The sequence below is a fragment of the Capsicum annuum genome, chromosome 10, assembly GCF_002878395.1.
Source record: "Capsicum annuum cultivar UCD-10X-F1 chromosome 10, UCD10Xv1.1, whole genome shotgun sequence".
Classification (NCBI taxonomy): Eukaryota; Viridiplantae; Streptophyta; class Magnoliopsida; order Solanales; family Solanaceae; genus Capsicum; species Capsicum annuum.
This window is the reverse complement of record NC_061120.1, coordinates 156190967-156214786: the sequence shown is the minus strand read 5'-3', so window position 1 is coordinate 156214786 and position 23820 is coordinate 156190967. Positions and strand designations below refer to the sequence as shown.

Sequence of the window (23820 nt, the reverse complement as noted above, 5' to 3'; positions counted from 1 at the left end):
GCCAAAATGCTAAGAAGGCACACAATATTCTATCTCAATTTCTGGTTTGCATCCCTGAGTGTAGGAGAAAAGAAGATTATCAAGAGAATTTGTAGACCAATGTTTCCAGTTGGGTCTTTATATAGAAGTTTATGAGAGACGGGAACCAAGTCCCTCTGAAACACATCTAGAAGGAGATGGGTGCTCTATAGAATTTGAGCTAGAGTTAGGATCCTCTTGAGAGAACTGAGGTAAACCAGGTTCCTGATAGTCTATAGAATCATTCTTGTCTTTATGAGATGGACCCAATTACTGAGAGTCCGATGCATCTATTCTTTCATCCTCTACTTTTTCATTACTGATTGAGTTTCCTTGAATTTGAAGAAGATTTTCAAGGTCAACATCATCTAGAGCTTGTCCTTCACCAAAGATTTCCATTATATTAAAAACCATATGTATACTCTCTTCCATATACTGAGTTCCTTTATTGAAAATTCTACAGTTTTTTCTATTTGAGGAGTATCCAACAAAAATTCCTCCATCACTTCTTGGATCGAATTTCTAAAGATTATTTTTTCCATTGTTTAATAGAAAGCACTTACATACAAATTCCTTGAGATAACTCGGCTTTTATTTTCTTTCGTTCAAGAGATTATATGGGGTCTTCTTAATTATGGATCTAATGAGACATTTTTTGATTACATAGCATGAAGTATTAATTATTTCAGCCCAAAATATTTTGGCTATTCCTACATCAATCAGCATGGTTTGAGAAATATCTACCAGAATTTTATTTTTTCTCTCTTCAACACCATTTTGTTGAGGTGTTCTATGAGTAGAGAAGTTGTGATCAATCTCAAGATCGTTATAAAATTCATTGTATTTGGAATTTTAGAATTTTATTTCAAAGTCAGACCTAATCCCATCAATCTTCCCATTCAACTTTATCTAAACTTATGTAGCAAATATTGCAAATACATGGAAGGTTTTTTATTTGGATTTTAAGAACATAATCCATATAAATTTGCAGCAGTCATCAACCACTACTAGAATATACCTTTTCCCACATCTACTTATAATATTGACAAGTCCACACAAGTCCATATGAAGGAGTTATAAGGGTCTTGTGGTACTTACTTGCTTCTTCTATTTGAAGGACCTGGTCTGATTTTTTTTTACATAAGCATCACACACTTTGATGTCAATAAATTTCAACTTAGGCATTACCCAAACCATGCCCATGGACACCAACTTGTTAAATTGAGATGAACTTACATATTCCAGCCTTCTGTTCTAGAATTCTATAGCATTATTTGAGCACTAAGGCAGGTGAGATACTTAACATTGCAAAACCCCAAGTCAGGTATATACATATTTTTTCTTCTCCATGTTGTGAGAATGATTTCACTATTGTTAAGACTTGTAACAGCGTATTTATCTAATATGAACTTTACCTTATTTTCTTTATCACAAATTTGAGACACACTGAGTGGGCTATATTTGAGACCATCAACAAAGTACACATCTTCAATTGCATGATTGAGATTTTTGCCAATATTTCCAACACCCAGAATAAATCCTTTCTTACCATCACCAAAGGAGACACTACCTTCTTCATTGGCATTGAGCGAGAGAAGGGCCTTAATTCCTCCAATCATGTGTTTAGAGCAGCCACTATCCACATACCAATAGTGACTATTTTCTCTTGCTTCAACCTATAAGCAAAATTATTTGTTAACCTTGGGAACCTATATTTGAGTTCCCGGTTGGGAGACAAAGAAAAAATGACATTGTTTTTCATTCACACAGGTAAATTTGCATTTTGGATCTTTGATTAAGAAAACTTATTCATTTTTATCACAACTGCAATTCATACTGGACAAAAGTCTTTCACATGTCCATTACCACAGTGAGTGTACAAAAGATTATTTCTCATAGATATAAATTTGCTATGAGGATTATATGGAGAATTCGGTTTGTAAAAGCCAAGAACCATGCCATAATTTAACCTTTGACATATGAGTTTAGTCAGAGCTTGGGATGAAGTAGTCCACTTAAGAGATTTCTCAAGATCAGCCTTAATCCAGACCTGGTGTCTCTAAAGCTCTAAGCTTCTTTCCCAAGAGGCAGCTAGGTCTACTTGAGCCTTGGTCAGTTTCTCCTTAAGATCACAATACTTTATTTAAAAAGTCTTTCACTTAGGTAAGATCACACAATGTTAATTAAACTTGTTGCAAAAGATTTCAACTCCTTAAGGGTATAATCCTTAAGGTTATCTTTAATGTCCAGAATAATTACCTTGCATTATCTTCATCTTCAGATTTATCCACCATAGAAAAGCGATAGTCATAGATTTGATGTTTACATTCAATCACCATCATTGAGACATTCTATGGTTTAGAGATGCTTCTGATTCACTAGAGGAATCCACCTCAAACTGCAAGTGTCTGCTTCACAACCTTATCAGCTGCAGCTCTTCTGTTGAATCTTTCAAGGACCTAATCTGTAATGCCCTGAAAGTACCCCTTAGACACCATATGGTGCTAAGGACTATGAATAGTCCTATTCTAACCATGATATCTATTCAACTTTAAACTTCACATGTAAAGTGAATTTACATATATAGAAACTGAAGGTAGCAATTTGATATCTTAATATAAATCCTTAACTTTGGAAACGTTAACAAACTCTTTGAACTTAAAACATATACAGTCTGAAAAGCCTCTACTACTAACTAGAGAGCCACTGGGACATTCCCCAATGGACTCAAACATAAACATAAATCAAGTAACTAAAGTACTTTCATCAATGAAAAAGAGTCTGAAAATTTGGATCACTGGACTATGAGGACTAACTAAAGTCGGGCAGCAGGTGATGATGCCCGTAGTCAATCGTGCTACTGGAAATGAGAACTGAAACCTACATTATAAGACAATGTATCATATAGACGTATATGTGGGTTAGTACTTTTGGAATATACTGATTATATGTGGATCAATGCATAAATAAAATAAGAGTTGTATATATATGTAAACTTTCAAATAATGCATGCTAAGTGTAAGTGACTTACCTCAGACTTGAGTAAAAATAAAGACTGCAAAATCATAAAACATGGATAATGAAGCATATGAATAAGCTTAGTGGACCACAACACTTAATTACTAAAATCTTTACTTTTGTTCTTTCTTATAGGCGATTCTTCTAACCGACATAAATCATGTGAGATACCATGGAGTCCAACGTCCTACCCACATTGGGAAGAGTTGTTCTACCCTTGCCATCGGAATAGAACCTTAACTTAAGTGATCACTACACTTTATCTTTATTGAGAAAAAGATTAACCTATGGTGGCTCATAGTTAACAAATATTTAGGATACGCTCATCCGCATTCCCTTCTCGGTGCTAAATACTACTCTTAGAATGCATATATGCTCATACTTAAGAAATACACCTTAAATAGCATAAGGTTTTATAGACTAAAAGACAATCATGCTTCTCTTCTACTTTAAATCATACTTAAGATGAACAATTTATTAATTTCAGGTCTTATCTTTAGATCAAAAGATCAAACTTTCTTGAATCATGTTATATTGCATATGAATGGAACTTCAAAAGCTTAAACTTTCTTGTAAACTTAATGTTTTTTCTTAAATCTTGAAACTCTTAGTTTCTTTAATAATTCTTATAACAAAATATCATGCCCAATACCTATATATAAATTTTTCATCAGATGCCCAAATCAAAGTAATGAAATTCAAAGCACAATAGCGATCTTAATTCAAAACATGAATAGATTTAACCTTTATGCATCTTTAGCCTTAAAATCACAAGATAGTGGTATGCTTCAATATATAAGAATTCAAGGGATGAACCCTAATATAAAACAAGTAATTCAATCTTAAAATCATATTTTTTAGTCACAATGATTGAATATTAACCTTGTTCAAAAATCCCATATACCTGGAACGCTTGACTTGTGAAGAAGACTTGAACTTTGAGACTTGAGAGATGACTTGGTAAGAAAACCCTAATCTTGTTGTTATTGGAGATGGGAGGAGAAAACATATTGTTAATTGACTGAAGGATAGAGGAAAATAATGCCTCTGTAGGGTTATAGGTCATGGGTTGGGAGTTATAAGAGAAAAAAGACCAAAAATCCCTTTAACTGAACTTTATAGAAATTGATCGCTAGTCATCACGAGTCAACCATATGACTCATATGATGAGGGTATAAGTTAGACTAGTAACTCGTAAACTTGGAAATTGCAAAGATAACACACACTGGTCAACATACGAGTAGTAATTTATGACTCGTTACTTGTCTGTATGACTTAAAACAACCACTCGTATCTTGGACAAAAATATAAGGAACCTATACTGCTAAACTCATGACCTTACTTCATACAACTCGTACCATGCTTTGATGATTTTCTAAGGTCAACTCGTATCTACAACAAACTTCAACTACTCCATACTGCCATAGGTATAACTTACTATATATGACTCGTATATTGTATGTACAACTCAAGAAAATGAGTCATATATTGCATAATGACTTTCAAAAATGGGGTATTACACGATCCTTCTATTCTCTGTCACTACCGGCTTTAACATACTCCTTGTGATCAACTTTGTAGAGAGGACATTTCTTGATGAAATGACCAGGCTTCCTACATTTGTGTTGGAATTTTCTCTTTTAGGAAATCCTCTATTCCTTTTTACTACTTTGATAAATCTTTTAGTGATATAAGAAGTGTCTTCATCATTTTTACTTGAGTCTCCATTTATGGACTTTATAGCCAAATTCTTATCCCTTTTGGTTTACTTCTTCCCTTATGTTGTGATCTTTGGCATATTTATATGTCCAAGTACTAATATTTGCCCATATTTATACTTGTTATCTAAGCTAAAACTAGTAAATTTTATTGTGTTTGATCTAAAAATGTATTCTTGAGCTAATGGATATAATTAGTGTTGTAGGTCTTGATGTTGGTGCAATTGGATATGCTTTTGTACAACAATAAGGAGATTTTGGACTATGAAAGCATTTGGAGTGACAAGATGAACATAAAGACACTAGAAAAATATTAGAAAAACATGGAATGAAGTGGCGAAGAATAAGCATCAAATGACAAATTCTAGTGAGGGCCTGCGATAGCCCCGCATCATGGACCCTGATCTACGCTATATCCTCCATGTTGCGAAGTGTGATTATTTCAAAAAGTCAGATTCTAGTGAGGGTATTCGATAGCCCTACATTGCAGACCCTAGAGTTTGTAATTACCTCTGTATCGTGGAGAACAGAGATTTTTGTGCAAATATGCCCCACTATAAAAGAAACACTTAAACACAATTTTGTGACATCTTGGCATATGTACAACAAAGGAGAAAACAATTACGAGACTTCTCTTAGGGTTGTTTATACTTTCATCTTCCAAACATTAACTTTGGCATGATTAATTATATTGCTTTGATGTTGATTTCAAACATGAGTGGATAAAAACTCTTGTTCTAGGGTTGAGGTCGCGAATATGATTATATTTTGATATTCTTAGTGTGGTTAAAGTTTATTTATAACATAGGTTGTTTTTATTCTCTTGTTTCTAATATTTTAATAATTGGCCACTATTAGAATACATATATAATTCATGTGTGAACTCGAAAGGAAAATCGTAAGGATCGATCGAAGAGTTTAAGGAGAAATTTTGTATTCTTCAACCTAACAAAGGATGTGACGTAGCGACTAGGATAAGAATATACCTAGGAGCCTTGTTTGGTTCAATTGCAGGAAGATAACTTAAATCATCTAAATGGATTATTGGTTCCTTTCTCAATGATGTAGTTGCAATGTCTCTTTAGGTAGAAGATTAGAGGCTCGGAAGACCATAATCATAGTCTAAACACTGGGAATCAATAGCACGATAATCAACATGACCATGATATGGATAGAGATTTATAAGGTTGTGAAGAGTGCCTTAACCCTGGAATTTCATCTCATAATGTTTAAAACCTAGCTTACGTTGCTATTATCATAATTCATTATTCTTTTAGTTGTTAAATTATTCATCAAATTGTTCAACTAATTTTGATACTCTGAAACACTTGAATACATTGTTGCCAAAATTGAAATTAAGTTAATTACTAATCAAGTAGTCCCCGTGTGTACAATATCCGATTCTTTGAGTCACTATATTACTTCTACGATCAGGTACACTTGCATGTGTGATAGACCACAACAAGTTTTTGGCGCCGTTACTGGGGACTCAAATAATTAGTAATTTTCTAAATTTTTTCTTTTGATAATAAATTTAACTGTTAGCAACTTGATCTTAGTGGCTGGCATTTGTAGGAAAAGCAAAGTATCGAATAGCAAGAGCTAAAGAATTGGTTGAGCCTTATTCAGAACCTGAACAGATATTTCATCAAAGGCAAAGAGCAGCAACACTTCAATACCCAATTTAGTAAATTCAAATAGAAGATCAGAGGGACCCTAATCCTAATGCTCTAATTGCTCCAACTCTAGTAGCTCCAGCTCTGGTGGTTCTAGCTACTCCTACTCAAGCAGAAGATAGACCTGTTCATAAAGTTCTAATCCCACTTACGAACAATGCCACTAATAAAATCCACAAGCCATAGGTGGGTGATCAGTTTGAATTAAAGCAGAATATGGTGCAAATTTTTTCACTCGAGTGTGAAGTTCATAGGTATCTCACGAGGACCCACATCAGTACATACAGAACTTTTTTTAGATCAATTATACCTATATTCCTAGTAGAGTATCTATTGATTATGTCCGATTGATGCTCTTTCCATTTTCTCTGCTGGGGAAGCGGAGAGGTGGTTACAGGCTGAACCATCAAACTCCATAACTTCCTGGGATGATCCAGCATGAAAGTTCCTTATTTGATTCTTTCCATCTAGAAAGATTGTATATTTGAGAAGAGAGATTCTGAGTTTTGGGCAGAAATATGGAGAGCATATTTACTAAGCTTGGGAAAGATTCAAGGCTATCCTCAGGTATTGCCCTCATCATTATCAGACCAATGATGTATTGGTACACACTTTATTTGAGGGTCTTGGTCCAAACACCAATATTCTCTTGGATTTAGAAACAGGTGGGCAAGCTCTAGAGAAAGTGCATGATAAATTATACACACTACTGAATCTGATGTCATAGGGGAATCCTGAGTGGTATGCTGAAGCAGGAAGTGCTCCAAAAAAGGTTGCAGGTGTGTTGAAGGTTGATTAGTTTACAGTTATATTATACCAGATTATTGTACTACAGATTAGCTAACTACACAACTTAGCAATATGAATTTGGGAGTCACACAATCCACACTAGCAACAGTAAATGTAGTTTATCAGGCTCAGACTTAGTATAAGGTTTATGGAAGCAGTGAGCATACAGCTGATACTTGCGCAGCTAATCCAGAGTCTATTAACTATGTGGAAAATGCTAATTGACAAGGACAATAAAACTTTGGTAATACATATAATCCTAACTAGATAAATCATCCTAATTTCTCATAGGTGGAAATTAGGCACTAATGCAAATAAATATTATGGGCCAGTAGGTCAAAATTAGTAGCAGCATATTTTAGCAGATTATGACTACTCAAGCATAGTTGGTAGCAGATGTAAAGAACCAATAGATGATTAGAAAAAACTTGGAGGTTCAAATAGGTCAGATTGCAGAAGCATAGAATGCTAGGTCTTAGGGAGGACTACCTAGTAATACTGAGCCAAATTCAAAATAGGTAAATGCAGTCACTACTCAGAGTGGGCTGCAATTAAAGGAGTTAGAACCTAAGCAAGTGAATCACAAGGCTACTGATAGTGAAATAGCAAAGGAGGAAGAGAAATTTGTAGAAGAAAAAGTTTAAAGAAAGGGAACCAAAAGTGCAAAATGTGATGCCATCTCCAAATTCCCATAAAGGCTTCAAAAACACCAAGAGGAGGCTTGTTACAAGAAGTTTATTGATGTATTAAAAAAGTTTCACATTAACTTGCCTCTTATTGATGTTTTGTAGAGTGTTCTGGAGTATGCTAAGTACATAAAAGACATCGTGGACAATAAGAACTGCCTGACTGAATATGCTACCATAGCACTTATTGAGGAGTGCACATCACAAATCTAGAATAGGCTACCTACAAACCAGAAATATCTAAGGATCTTCACCATTTAGATTAGAATCAAGCAATCAATAAGCGCTCAGGGTCTATGTGATCTTGGGGAAAGAATTAATCTTATGCCCACATCATTTTTCAAAAAGATGGGGTTAAGGTAGCCCAAAACCTACCACAGTTGCTAACAATTCGCTTGCCAAACCATATGGTATTGTTGAAGATGTATTGGAGCAAGTGAGGTCATTTATTTTCCTGGTAGATTTCATTATTCTTGATTTTAATGTTGATTTGGAAGTCCCATGTATTTTGGGATGTCCCTTTTTGGCAACTGGACGTTCATTGATTGATGTAGATGTAGGATAGTTGATCATGCATGCTAATGACAAGGTTGAAGTGTTTGATGTGTACAATGAAATAAAGTGCCTGCATTATATGAAGAACTATTCACTATCACAGTCTTGGCTATTGAGTCTAACTTTCACCTTATTACGTCAAAGGATCCCGTGGAGCGAGCATTATTGGGATATGATCTCTTTGGTGATGTTGAAGCAGTTGAAATAGTATAGCTTTTGAATGTGGTAAGCATTATTACCAGAAAGACTAAATTTAAGCCATTGAATAGGCCAATTGGTCCTCTCCTAGGCATCTGTTGATGAAGCACCGAAGCTAGAGCTCAAAGTCTACCATCTCATTTGAAATATAATTTTCTTATAGAGGATGATATATTACCTATGATTGTGTTTGCAGGTTTATCTGATGTGCAAGTGAAAGAGGTATTGACAGTATTTAAGCGAATGAAGAAAGCAACTAGACGGCAAATATCGGATATCACAGGAATCAAATCGGCCTTCTATATGCACAAAATTTTTATGGATGAGGGATATAAAGCAAGTGTGTAACACCAGTGAAGACTAAATCTTGTGATAAAAGAAGTAGTCAAAAAGAAGTCATTAAGTGGCTAGATATTGGGATAGTTTATCCCATCTCGGATAGTAAATAGGTCAGCCCTGTGTATTGTATTCCAAAAAAAGAAGGGATGACTACTGTGAACAATAAGAATAATGAGTTGATTCCAACTCGTATAGTAACTAGGTGAAGGATCTGCATAGAGTATAGGAAGTTGAATTATGCCACTTAGAATGATCACCATCCCATTTCCTTTATTGATCAAATATTGGACAGTTTGATGGGACAAGAATATTACTACTTTATAAACGGGTATCCAACGTATAATTAGATAAACATAGCACTAGAAAATCAGGAGAAGACCACCTTCACCTGTCTTTATGGAACTTATGCATTCAGATGTATGCCCTTTGGTCTTTGCAATACACCAGCAACTTTCTAGATATGCATAATAGTTATCTTCTATGATATAGCAGAAGATTTTGTTGAGGTATTTATGGATGATTTTTCCATTTTTGGTCATCTGTTTGATGTGTTCTTGCAGAACTTAAACAGGGTCTTGGCTCACTTTGAAGAAGCCAACCTCGTATTAAACTGGGAGAAGTGCTATTTTTTGGTCAAAGAAGGTATTGTCTTTGGTCATATGGTGTCACATAGAGGACTTGAGGTAGACAAAGCTCAAGTAGACGTCATTGAAAATCTACCATATACGGTGTCAGGAAAAGGTGTGAGAAGCTTTCTCAGGCATGTGGGGTTTTGCAGATGCTTTATCAAAGACTTCTCAAATATAGCAAGTCCCATATGCAAGCTACTGGAGAAAGAGGTAAGTTTTGACTTTGGGGCTGAGTGTCACAAAGCATTTAAGCACTTGCAAATAAGATTGATAGAAGCACGTATTTTGATTGCTCTTGATTGGGTATTACTATTTGAGCTGATGTGTGATGCAAGTGACGTGGTTATTGGGCCAGTGCAAAGATAAGGTATTTCACTCTATCTACTATGTGAGTAAAACTTTAGATATGACCCATGTCAATTATATAGTCACAGAGAAGGAGATGTTGGCACTCATCAATATTTTTGATAAATTCAGAGCAAACTTGGTGGGCACGAAGGTAATTGTTCATACAGATCATGTTTCCATTTGGTATTTTTTTCAACAAGAAAGATGCAAATCCAAGGTTAATCATATGGATTATTCTACTCTAGGAATTTAATTTGGAAGGTCGTGATATAAAGGGAGCTAAAAATCAAGTAGATGACCACTTATCGAGACTTGAAAATCATGCTTTTGTGGTAAATGATACAGTATGTATTCAGGAGAAGTTTTTGGATGAGCAGTTGATGGCATTGGAGGTATCAGAGGTTTCTTGGTATGCTGATATAGTGAATTTTCTAGTTAGCGGTATTTATCCTCCAGATGCCATAAGTCAACAAAAGAAGAAGTTGTTCCATGATTCCCGCTCATACATGTGGGATAAGCCTTATCTATTCAGACAAGGTGTTGATAAAATTGTGAGAAGATGTATTTCAGAAGCTGAATCCAAACAGGTGCTGGAAAGTTATCATTCATCACCTTATAGAGGCCATCATAGAGGTGAACGAACAGCAAAAAAAGTACTACAGTTTGGTTTTTTTTGTCCTGCACTATTCAAAGATATTATAGCTTATGTCAGAGAATGTGATCAATGCTAGAGAATGGGCATTTGTAATGCCCTAAAATTTGAGTTCCCGAGATGCCACATGGTGCTCCGAACTACAAGTAGTCCTGAGCTAACCCTGGCTACTTTCTACTAAGTCTGGATCTCAAAATAGGGGAAATAAATATGAAATCATAATAGTTATAGAAATCTTATCTAAAAATAACTAATCTCACAAGTCTTGGTAAAACAATACTGGAAAATCTGAATGCTAAATCAAAAGTCTAAAACTGAATCTAGTAGTCCGACAAGCCTCTACTGACTGAATCTAGAGAGTCACTGGGATAGGCACCAACTGACTCAAATTGTCTGAAATCAATACGGAAACATCTATTAATAAACTGAAAATATAAATAGCTAAGTACTCGAACTATGAGGACTCACCAACTGCAGAGATGCAGATGAGATGCTCTAAAATCACTCACGCTGCTGAGACTGAGCACCTGAACCTACATTATGGGACAATGTAGCACATAGACGTATATGTGGATCAGTACTTTGAGGATGTACTGAGTATATGGGGGTGAATGCAATAAGTAAACAATATCATCACAATTTATAAAATCATTCATTCTAAAGGTAAATGACTCACATAGGCTTGTGTAGTCTGAAAACTAAAGATAATAAATCACAAACAACAAAGCATATATTATAAATCTTGTGTCATTACCCTTAGTTCTGAAACCTATATTTTGTTCTTATTCTCAAATCATATAGGCTAAATCAAATTTGTAAGTCTGTATAGAAATACTTTATCTTAAAGGGTTTAGAAATCTGAAACTTATTCTGAATGGAAAATGTTTTATTTAATGGCTTTAAAGAAATACTTTATCTTTTATCTGAAGGAAGGTTCTTCTAACTGATATAAACCATGTGAGCATTCATGAAGTTCAACATTCTTGTCCCCCTAAGGAGAAATCCTCACGTTGGAGAGAGGAGTCATACTCTTGCCAGGGAGTATAACCTATCTGAGTGATCACATATCTATTATCCACATTAAAGTGGGAACAATCTAAATCTTATGTTTACATGTAGTTCTGGGGTATGAAACCGAAGTAACTTACCCATCTCGGTGCTAAATACTACTCCCATTAAATTTGTATGCTCATTCTGATGAAAATCCACTTTTAAAATAGTCTAATGGTATATGATGAAAACCAATTGTATATCTGTAAAGCTAAATCTGTATTCTGAATTCTGTAAAGTGGATTTCATATCTATTCTGAGACCAAAAGTTCAAATCCTTATCAATAATCTGAAAAGAATCTAGTCATAAAGTGTTCATAGCATAATCAATCTTGAAATAGCAATAGTCATTAGGGCTTAATGACCCAAGCATCAAACTCATGTTAAAACATCTTTAAATTCATGCTTGATAATGTAAACATTTATAATTCATCATAAAATTTGGAGATTTCTGCAATATACATGAAAATATGAACAAAATCATGTAATTCAACTTCTAAATCAATGAAAATCTCATAATCTTATGCATAGCAATATTGGGTATGAGCCCTAACTTCAATTTCATGGGAAATCACATAAAATCAAATAAATTTGTAGTTAAAAATAAGTTTTGGGCACAAGGATGAAAGAAGTATCCTTGTTCATAACCCCACATACCTTAGTTGATGATCTTTGATGAGAATCTTGAATCTTGGATTCCTATTGTGCTTTTAAAGATGAATTCTTGGAGTTCTCATAAATTCCTCATAGGAAACATTGAGGTCTACAACATCTCCGACACTGAATTACGCATCTCCAATGTAATCTCTTGGAGATGTTACAACTCTAATGGATTTGCGAGGGCTAAAGATCAGCATGGTTGGACACATTTGGGGAACTCAACTTATCCCTATAGTTTCTCCATACGAAACAAGTTTATTATCATCAGCTGCGATGACAATGCTCTCATCACGAGGTATAACTTTCAGATTTACTGCTCTACTAGCTGTAATGGCTCGAGGGATGTAACTGACGGACAGTTCACTGGCAATGGCTGATATGAGGTACAGATACCCAAGGGCTTGAAATACTCTAAACCAAGTATTTCTAGCACACAAAATCACACAGGTGTTTGGCATTTTAATCAATGTGGGTATGCATTTTCAGGCGAGGCAGATCAATTCCATTTTGGGGGCCTACAAGATTTAAGTGATATTACTTTTTATGATAGGATTAAGGCTAGATTGCCCATTGTGCTGGACTGGACCATCGGCAATTTTAGTTGCAAGAAAGTACAAGATAGGAAGGATTATGCTTGCAAGCAAAATTGCCAGTGTGTTGATTCAGATACTGGTCTTGGTTGGTATCGCTGCAGCTGTAACAAGGGTTATGAGGGCAATCCATATCTCAGTCCAGGCTGCCAAGGTAAGACAATTTTCCCACACACAAATTCAAATCAGTAATATTATCAATTAAGGGGTGGGGTGGGGTCGTTTGAGGGTGGGATTAATAAAAACACTACTATCCCGAATAACTAATCGCGGGATGAGTTATTCCATGCATTTTGTCTCAACCAAACATAGGATAAGCTCCTCTTCTAAATTAATTCCGAAATTAGTTATCCTTATCTCTCCTACCATACGACCACTAAGGATTGATGGCAAAACACAAGTGGGCATTATTATTTGCTCAAATATAATCTATATTAAAAAATATGAACTTCAACAATAAGTTCAAAATCAACCTATGAACAACAAATAAAATTCAAACTGTTTCAGAAAATAGTAGCAAACAAAAGAAGGATACGAAGATAGAAGAATCCCACCCGCTGAATTCACAATGTGTCTTTAAGAAAATTATTCCCTCAAGTACCCAAGGTTAGTGGAATATATCAATATTTTTAAAGACATTTTTGGGGTGAGTCCAGATCAGGGGAAACCAAACACGCTTTGGAGCGCAAATAAAAAGCACAAATTCGTAGGGCATAAGTTCAAGAATTTGGGGTGTAAGCCTCGGGCATATAAATCTAAGTTCTAGGCGTAAGCGTATGTCCGAATGTTAATTTAAATTTTTGTTAATTTCAAAGTATCTTTTCTATAAATCATATTTTTCTTTAATTATTGATGTAATGATAATTATGATTTATGCTATCATGTTTTCATATTTTAGTAATTTTTTTCCAATTCAAATATAAATATAGAAATTAAAGCAATTTTCTTAGTTTTTTATATTATGGATTATTTATTTACATTTATTTGTAAAAATTATTGAAAATCTTACTTTTGCTTATTTTCCTAGTAATAAAATTATAAAATTGAAGATACATAAGATACGCGTTGTAGATCCATAGAACGTACGCCCCATGTTTTGGGCTTACGTCTCGCTCCATGCCATGCAAAACGTCTCGCCTCATGTCCTAGCCTTTCAAAACATTGAAATATATCATGATTCACTTCAGTAGAATAGTTGTACCTCAAATTTTGTCGAACTTCAAACTTACTCAATAGCAGCAAACCACACTTTAGTTTTCGTAGAAAATGAAAATTTTTAACTTATAGAACTTCCTATCAGTTTCTAAGGAGAAATTAGATAATTATAGTCAATAAGTATTGCTTCAAGAAAAAGCGATGGTTCTGAAAAGTTGCACTGTTTCGAACTTGTCGATACTTTTGCATTGGCTTTTGTGGGAGCATAATCCGTTATGCGACCATATAATGCTTAACAAATTAAACCAGTGAATTGATAAGGATTATGTGTTGGGTTTGTGATCAGCATAACTCATTATGTGACCGCATAACCTATCAGCATAATTTAAACATTAAACTGGAGGATCGTATCCCTTCACTATGCGATGGTTATGCGTCCGCAAACTCATTTGTGCGGCCACAAAAGAAAGAAAAAAATTTGATCAGATTTTTGGATTAATTAATTATTGAATAATTGATTTTAAATGAATTTTGTCAAAAAGATAAACCTCCCGATCATTTGTTGAAGCTGAGCCAAGTGAGCGAGTGATGACGGTGCGAGACATGTCTTCTTACCTCACTTAGAACATAGTTCTTCTACTTTTTTAAGCTCAAGAAAGTTCATTTCTCCTATTAATGTGTGAGAAATATTTCTTCCATAAAGTGAAAAAACAATCACTTTTTTCTTTATTTTCTATTCACATTTTACACTAGAACCCAACAAAATAACAAAATTTAATAGAGAAAAAGTTATTACTCAATTTCGCATAACACAAGAACAAATTTGATCCCTTTTCCACTAATCAAATGTTTTACGCAAAGTGAAAGCTATTTTATGCTCCATTTAGTCGATTCACATGTTTTGATATACTTATTTGGTTTTGCCAGATATTGATGAACGTGCTGATCCAAGCATCAATTTGTGTGAAAAAATGTGCATAAACATCCCCAAGAGTTACGATTGTTGTTGTCCCGAAGGATATACCGGCGATGGCAAAAAGAATGGTTGTGGTTGTATTGCACCCTCCTCTAAATTCCCATTGATCAAGTTCACTCTAGGTAAGTAAAATGGAAAACTATCACAACCACAAATGCTATATTCCCTCCCCTACGCTTGATCTCATGTCATTTGACCCGACACAGTTTACGGAAGAAAGATTTTTTTTTGTTTTTATTGAATTTGTGATCTGAACTATATATAGACATTTATCTTGCTACAAATAATATCATTAAGAGTAAAATGCTAAGTTTAATGTTAATATTAAAAAACAGATAGTCGATGCACTAAAACTTTCGCTACGTATGGACATAAGTCTAGAGTTAAATTATTTCTATATATACAAACAATACTTTTTTATATAGACTAAAAGAACAGAGTAACACAAAATTGATAGAGAGGAAATATTACTTCCTATGTAAGCAAATGACAAGCAAACTTGAAAGTCTATTTCAAACTATTTTTGCACACTTATTTCTGTATCTAACCAAAATTTGAATACTACATTTTTCTCTTATATAACAATAAATCATACCCGAACCACATAAGTGGAAAAGCAGTACACTTGCTTTCCCATAATCTTACGTATTTTTAATTATGAATATTATAGGAAACCTCTAATATTCGTGCATATGATTATTATGATCAATGAGCAAGAACTGCTCAATTTTTTTTTAGAAATTTAGACTATGTTTGAATAGTAGAGAACTTGCTTTCATGCTTTTTATTTACATTAAACAGTAAAATGAATGTGTACAATCCTAAACTTTTTATTTAGCTGGTTAAATAGACAATAAAAGTTCAACCTAATTAATTACACATGTACTTGAGTTGGGTTAATCTGCCTGGTGGTTGAGATAACTTTGCTCTATTATTGCATCAAGAAAAGAAAGTTAATTAAGGTCAGGGAGAAGTTTTTCCAACAAAATGGTGGTTTATTATTGAAGCATAGAATATTTACTAAAGAGGGTGGTGTGGAAGCAACAAGAATTTTTACAGCTGAAGAGCTCAAGAAAGCTACAAACAATTATACCAATGATAGAATTCTTAGTCGTGGTGGCAATGGGATCGTATATAGAGGTGTGCTACGTGATACTCGCATAGTTGCCATTAAGAAATCAAGAATTGTGGATGAGACTCAAATTGAGAAGTTTATCAATGAGGTGCTTATTCTCACTCAAATTAACCATCGAAATGTGGTGAGGCTCTTTGGGTGTTGTATTGAACATGAAGTTCCTTATTGGTTTATGAGTATGTCTCTGAAGGAACTCTCTACAAGCACATTCACAACTAACGTAGAGCGGGCTGGTTAACTTGGCAAAATCGTTTGAGAATTACAGCAGAGATAGCCACTACACTTGCTTACCTTCATTCATTTGCGTCCATGCCTATAATTCATAGAGACGTTAAGTCAGCCAACATATTGTTGGATAATGTTTACACAGCTAAAGTGGCAGATTTTGGAGCATCAAGGTTAATTCCTCTAGATCAAACGCATGTGGCAACATTGGTTCTAGGGACATCAGGGTACTTGGGTCCAGAATATTTTTGCACAAGTCAATTGATAGAGAAAAGTGATGTTTACAGATTTGGAGTAGTTTTGGCAGAACTTTTGACAGGGTTAAAACCTATTATTAAAGCTAGAAATGAAAACAAGAATTTGGCCAACTATTTTGTGTTGTCCATGAATAAGAATAGCTTGTTTCATATAATTGGTCGTCGTGTTTTGCGGGAAGGGAGTCTTGAGCAACTCCAAAAGATGGGTGAGCTGGTGAAGAACTGCCTTAGGCCGCATGGAGAAGATAGGCCTACAATGAAGGAAGTGGCTATTGAACTTGAAGGTTTGAGAAAGATGACTGGAGACTCTTGGTCTAATCAACATAGACAGGAAGAGAATGATCAGGATGAATTATCAGATCTTTACACAGTTCAAATTAACTCTTATGGAAATACCCCCAAATCAGACAGTTCTCGTATAATGCATCATGCATACAGTCCAAGTTGATCCAAAATTTAGGTCACTAATAATGGAATTAGGTTATCCCTATGTTGCTTTCATATTCAATGTTGTAATTAATGTAGGTTCCTTTCCTTTTTCCTCTACATTTAGATTTTCCTTTTACTTTTAGGGGTTTCTCTTTTTCTTCATTTAGTGTGGAGGCATGAAATAAAGAGCTACAAATTAAACTCAAATCTATTTAAGATAGAAAGCTGGAGATCTTCGCAGATCATATATATAGGACTTTTTGATGGTAAGTGTTTCTTTTTTCTTTTATTACATATTGCAATTTGACGAATGAAGGGGAGCCTTGGAGTAACTGGTAAAGTTACTGTCATGTGACCAGAAGGTCACGGGTTCAAGCCTTGGAAACTACCTCTATGCAAGGTACGACTGCATACAATACACCCTTATGGTGGGGCCAATGGCGGAGCTAGGATTTTCACTAAAGGAGTTCAGAAGTGAACATACGAATTAGCCGAAGGGGGTTCAACATCTACTATAGAAACATAAAAATAATTTTAACCTTACATAAATAGTATAATTTTCCGTCGAAGGGGGTTCAGATGAACCCCCTCGTCCAAAGGTCGCTCCGCCACTGGGTGGGGCCCTTTCCCGAACACCATGCATAGTGGTAGCTTTAGTACACCGGGCTGCCCCATTTTTTTGCAATTAGACGAATCATTTGAAACAAACTGTGGATAAATTTTATTCAAGACCAACCTTACCTCAAAATGTGACTAACAGAGTAAACCATTAGATAATAGAATACATGAAAAAAGTCATGAAGTTAGAATACATGAAGAAAGTTATGAAGTAACATGTCAAACATTTCCGTTTATTGATAAAAAACTAAAATGTAAACAGATAAATCATTGCTCAATTTCACTTTTCAGTTTCCAATCTAATAATGGTAGGACTCGAAAAAGACGACTTAATAACTTCTTAAGCATTTGGGAATCAGGAACCTAAGATTTCAAATCAGGTTATTAGGATGCCCAGGATTATGTTAGTATGATGTACACTCCTAGTCACTCCATACTCCTAGTGCTGTTTGACATTGATTTTGTCTTTGTTTTTGTTATTTTTTTGGGTACAAAATGTATATTTAATAATAAGAACTTCAACACTAAGCTCAAGAACAACTTCAAGAACTACAAAGAAGTTTCAACTACTTTAAACACAAGTTCAAATGATGTATGAACTAAGTTTCTACTATTTTCTGAAAACCAATAAAACCAACTTAAAGAAAGAGATGAGGAAGAAATGATAGAATCAAGTTCACCAAATTCATAGAGTGTCCTTAAGGAATTTATTCCCCTCAAGTACCAAGGTTAATAGAATATATCCTCCCAGATAAAATGATCCACTTCAGAAAATAGTGGTACCTCAAATTTTCCGAACAACGAACTCATTCAACAGTTTGATGATCACACTAGTGTTTTAAGAAGAAGAAGTTATTTTTCAACTCAAATTTTCGTAACGAAGCAATGCACTATTTTGAAAGGACACCTCACCTGCTAGATCTACCTGTGTAGGTCATGTTTTGGCGCAAATCAAAATATTCTGGCTTGGCCTACATCCAACCTGCACACGCAGGTCGTTATTTTGTTCTGAAATAGTGCCTCGAAGGGTAATGTCCTTGAATTTTTGGATTAAAACTTTACTAATTTTCAAGTTTCAAATAAATTTTGCCCAAAAAATAATCTCTCAATTGTTTGAATCCAAATCCAAAGTTGAGCGACAATGGTCCAAGGCATGTCTTGTTCTTGCCTCACTATCCACGTGTAGGAATGCTTCTCAATATAAGCATAAGAAATTCATTTCTCCCACCAATGTGGAAGAACTTTACTTCCTTAAAGTGAAGACTCAATTCATTTTTTTCTCCATGTATTTTCTCTATTTTTCATTCACATATACACTTAGAACCCGATAGTTTTACCTATATTTTCTTCTTGAATATATTTCTTTCATATTCTCTTTATATTACATGATCACCATAAACAAATGTACATTACTAAGTAGAGATTATTGCTTTGAGTGTAAACTCATTATAAATATTGATTTGAGAAATGCAAGCAACGTACCAAGATTGACTTCAACAACTTCCTTGTTGGACTCAATTCAAACTTCTGATAAGCCCCCAAATTCATCAAACACACTCTATAAGAAGAAAGAATATCACATTTATGGCATACAGCATGAACAAATGGAAGATAGGATCTAGTGTTCAACACTGCCACTGCAAGGGCAATTTATTAGGTGTAGGATAAAATAAACAGCGCAAACAAGAGGAGAAACTTTGGTCCTCCTTTTGTCATATTGCACACACATCAAAGGAACCCAAAGTATTTACCACTATAAGAGGATTGAATTGATTCTTGACCTTGAGATATAGGTTTGTATTGGAATGTACCAGAGAACAAGCTAGAGTTTGCAGCAAATTCAGATAAATTTATTTTGATGTTATAAAAAAACATATGATTCGCTAAATAACTCGATGGTTAAAGTTTACCTCATGCTAGTTTAATACTAGTTTGTGTTAGCATTGAAAAGGGCTTGTCAGAATCCATGGAGGATTATCATTCTTATTCTCACAAAGCTGAAGTTTCAACTCCAAAGACCACAAAGGTCATTTCTAGAAACAAAAGATAGAAAAATTTATATACACAGATGTACGAAATACAGTCAGTAGAAACAAAATGAAACTTTAATGAATAAAGGACAGATCCATCAACATCTACAACAGTAACATTGTTAATAGGAAATAAGGGTATGAAATAATGCAGTAGTGGTGCGGCTGGTGTCTGGCATCTTACCCGCTGGTGACCAATTTCGGCGAGGCGATAAGAAGAGAGAAAAGAAAAAGGGGTGGCACAGTGGTTCGCTGGCCACGGTGTTCTCCAGTGACAATGGTGCACGGCTGGAGGTTACTGTTTTTGGAATGTTGGGTGATGGGAAAGAGGTGCAGCGGTAGTAACGGGTTGTCATCGTTGGTTGCCGGCCGTCCGGTGGCTAACCGATGGTAGCTGATAGTGATGATGATTTTGGTGAAGAGAGAGAAAAGAAAAAAGGGAGAGAGAGATATATCTGATGTAGCATATTTTTGTTATGTGTATGTTATTTTTTCGGTGTTGATGTGTGTGGGTGTGTATATACTATTATTTTTGAAAGAATTATGTGGTTCTCTCTTTTTTAAGGGGAGAGTGTAAGAAATAAAATCTACCTTTTGAATTTTTGTCCTTCTTTTTTTGTGTAATCATTATACTGTGTAAAATTAATTGATCTAATTTATTGTTTGTAGATCGTAAAAATATAAACATTAATTTGTAATTATGAAAAAATATAAAAAATATTGAAAATGTTGAAAATATTGAAAAATGTAATTAATTTAAAAAATATTATAAAAATATGATGTTATGTCATGTATGTATATATTTTGTGTATTTATTGTGTGTAAATAGGTATTTAAAAAGAAAAAATAATAATAAAATAAAATATCAAATCTACTTTTTCCAAACACATCTCTCAAATTATGGATAGTAGGTGAAGAAAAAGTCAAGTGTCATGATGATGACGAGATCTTGACTTGACTGAATTGTTTCTATATGTATTAAAATAATTGACTCGACACAACTTTTACGAATTGTAATAAATATGCAAAAATGTAGGTATTGATATGTAATTATAGAAAAAATAAAAAGAAATATTGAAATGTAATTAATTTGAAAATACTATAAGAAATGTAACAACACGTCGTTCACATGTGCGGATGATTATAAAATATTAAAAACAATAATGAATTGATAAAAAATCCAAGATAAGAAAATATTAATAAATTATGAAAAGTAAAAATGTGACAACAAATTGATTGAAATCTTAAAGTACGGATAAGTATCAATAATTTATCAAACAATTGTAAAAAGATGTGAAAATTATATTTCGTACCCTTTAACGATCAGGAAGCCTGAAGATATTAATTTTAGGCACGAGGAGCAAAATTTGGGTGTCAACAGTTGCCCATTTTCATTTGAGGACGTTGTAGAAGTCTTCAAATGAAAATGTTGACGTGTAGCCAATTTTGCTCAACAAAAATGATATATATTTTTTATTTTTGAAGAAATTTGATCGAACTCTAATTCAGAGTTGCCTATATACCTCGAGTTGTATGAGGGTTAGGTTGGGTGTAGATCGAAAGAATAGGCAATTTGTTTCTTGCCTTTTTATTAAGGGTGAATAATCATGTGAAATGGTTATTCAGAGGAGAACTATTTGGGAATAGAAGTATTCATATATTCCCGATGCTCCTTTTGAAATTGCCCCAGAATCGAGCTGTGAGATGTTGTGTAGGCAAGATTGTATACTTGTTGGGGAGAAAGAATGATTGTGGGATTGTGATGACCGAACTCTGCATAGAGCTTCCTACATATCTTGAGTGTCACGGGAATAAGGTCGATGTTGTTCGGAATGAGAAAATAGAAAATTTTCGGGCGCTTCTCAAAATTTACCCCAGTGTATGATGTGTGGGATTTGAAAAAATTTCTATTTGTTTGAATTGTATTTATTGGTTGAAAAGATGCATGATGTTTCTGATTGTCTATGGGAACCTGAGGATGATCTCCAATTGTCTGTGGACACTGATGTGAATGACATCTCCAATTATTTATGGAGACTAATGTGAATGACATCTCTAATTGTCTATGGTGACTGATGTTAATGTAAAAGGTGAAAAGGTGAAAATGTAAAAAATTATTTGAATTTTCTTTGTGAAGAATGTATAAGATTGTTTTGTATTTTTTTGTAAGAAATGTTAAGAGGTGAAAATACAGAGGAAGGTTTTGTATTTTTTACTGTAAGAAATGTGAAAAGGTGAAAATGTAAAAATTATTTTGTATTTTCTTTGTGAGAAATGAAGCATGAAGAAGGAAGAAAATTATTTTGTATTTTCTCTCTGTGAGAAATGATAGAGAGTGAAGAAGGCATAATCATATCTTGACTTTAGTTGGTACCAACAATTATTAGTGTGTGTAAGAATCCCCCATCTCTTCCAGCTAATCGAGATTGACTTCAAGGTAACTCCTATAGTTTCAAGTGGTACCTCAGACATACCTAACCATTGACAAGATTTGTTCGTATTGCTTCAAATAAAGATTTTGGATTGTGCCTGTTCTCATGTTTCAAGTGCCCTCTCCAGAAAGAATGCCTCGTTCTCACACCTATTTGAGTATTATTTTCTTTTGAATTTAGAGACATCTAGAGATATACACTCACACTCAAAAAGAAGTTCAATAAATGCAATTGTGATATCATAGGCTTGGCCTTCATGTAAGTATCTGCTAATGTGAGAACACTTAGAGTAGGAACTTGTAGGGCTTGTTATTGGCTTGTAATGTAGGCTTGGGGTCGGTTAGGATGATATTTGGAATAAAAGTGACTAATTCCTCAATGAGCATTGCATTGTACTCATGTTTTTGACATTTGTTGCGTTTTGATGTTCGATCTTCTTTGTTGTGCTTCTTACCCCTTGTTTGGTAATTGATTTGACTTCGTTTGAATCTTATACCAGAGTTTTCCCCCCTTTTTGGGGATATATTTTCCCCTTTTGGAGGGGGGGGGGGGGTAATGATGATTCTCCACCTTTGTAGGAGTTATCTCTTTTTTTGTGGGGGTTTCTGTTCTTTCTTATTTTTAAGTCGTCTTTTGTTTTTATTCTTCTGGGCCTATACACCCTTTGCCTTTGAAAGATTTGATCTTGAATTTTCATTCGCAGCTTACACGTACTTAGTGCGCTCAAGAAGGTGGGCTAAGAGGGGGATAGTGCATGTAAGCACTCAAAAGGTATAAGGTCAGATGTGGTTATCCAAGAAAAGGTTTCAGGCTCAAAGGGGGAAATACTAGGGATTGATGTCATTTGGTAGGCTGTAAAAGGCACAATCGGATCAAAGATGACCTACAATTCTTTCCCAAACCAAGTGTAACTCATAATTTCGCCTCAACAGACATTCGGGCCAAGTTCTGGATCAACAATGTAATTCAATGAACTAGTCTAAAGCTCACCATATAATGCACTTGAAATGATGAGGTTGATCTCGTTCTTGTCTTAGATGTATGCAAGAGAATTTTCGAATATTACTCAGGTTTGATTAAAAGATACCAAAGGAACCTATGGTTTACCATGAAGTTGGTCCTCTCCATTATACCAATTTGTTTTTTCTCATGTACACTCCTAACTGTGTTGGTACCAACCAAGTCAAAATTCTAAATTTTTATTTATTTGAAAATAGAATGGGACCGAACCCGAATGAAGGTTGCCTATGTATTTTGTGAAAATAAGAATTAGGTTTGCGTAGTTCATGTAAATTTGGAAATTTGTATGCAGCATGTATGAATGTACAAGAGTGTACAAGAGTGGTGGTTATCCTTGAATATGATGTAAAAGATGATTAGAAAGGAGTTGTTTGTAGGATCAAAATCATTTCAATCAGACGATCGAGAGAAAGAATGTCAAGCATGAAGAGAGTTTTGAAATTACTTCAATATGTCGATGAGATTGAAAAGGTCAGACACTGAAGAAGTTATGGCATTATTTCGCCGCAATTAGCGGGAGTATTATGAATGAAAGAATATTGAACCCTTGCTTTGAAAGTGGGGATCGATACGTCGTAAATTTAATGGCTTATGGTGTTCAAAAGAAGAAGTTGGGG

At 34.5% G+C, this 23820-nt stretch overlaps 1 non-coding gene and 1 pseudogene across 1 annotated transcript; one reads left to right on the top strand and one right to left on the bottom strand.

Moving 5' to 3' along the window:
- Positions 1-6911: 6911 nt before the first annotated feature.
- Positions 6912-7018, bottom strand: LOC124888229. The gene has a single exon (XR_007046361.1). It is a non-coding gene; the product is annotated as a small nucleolar RNA R71 (small nucleolar RNA).
- Positions 7019-12392: 5374 nt separating this feature from the next.
- LOC107844413 lies at positions 12393-20093 on the top strand (annotated as a pseudogene).
- Positions 20094-23820: the final 3727 nt, after the last annotated feature.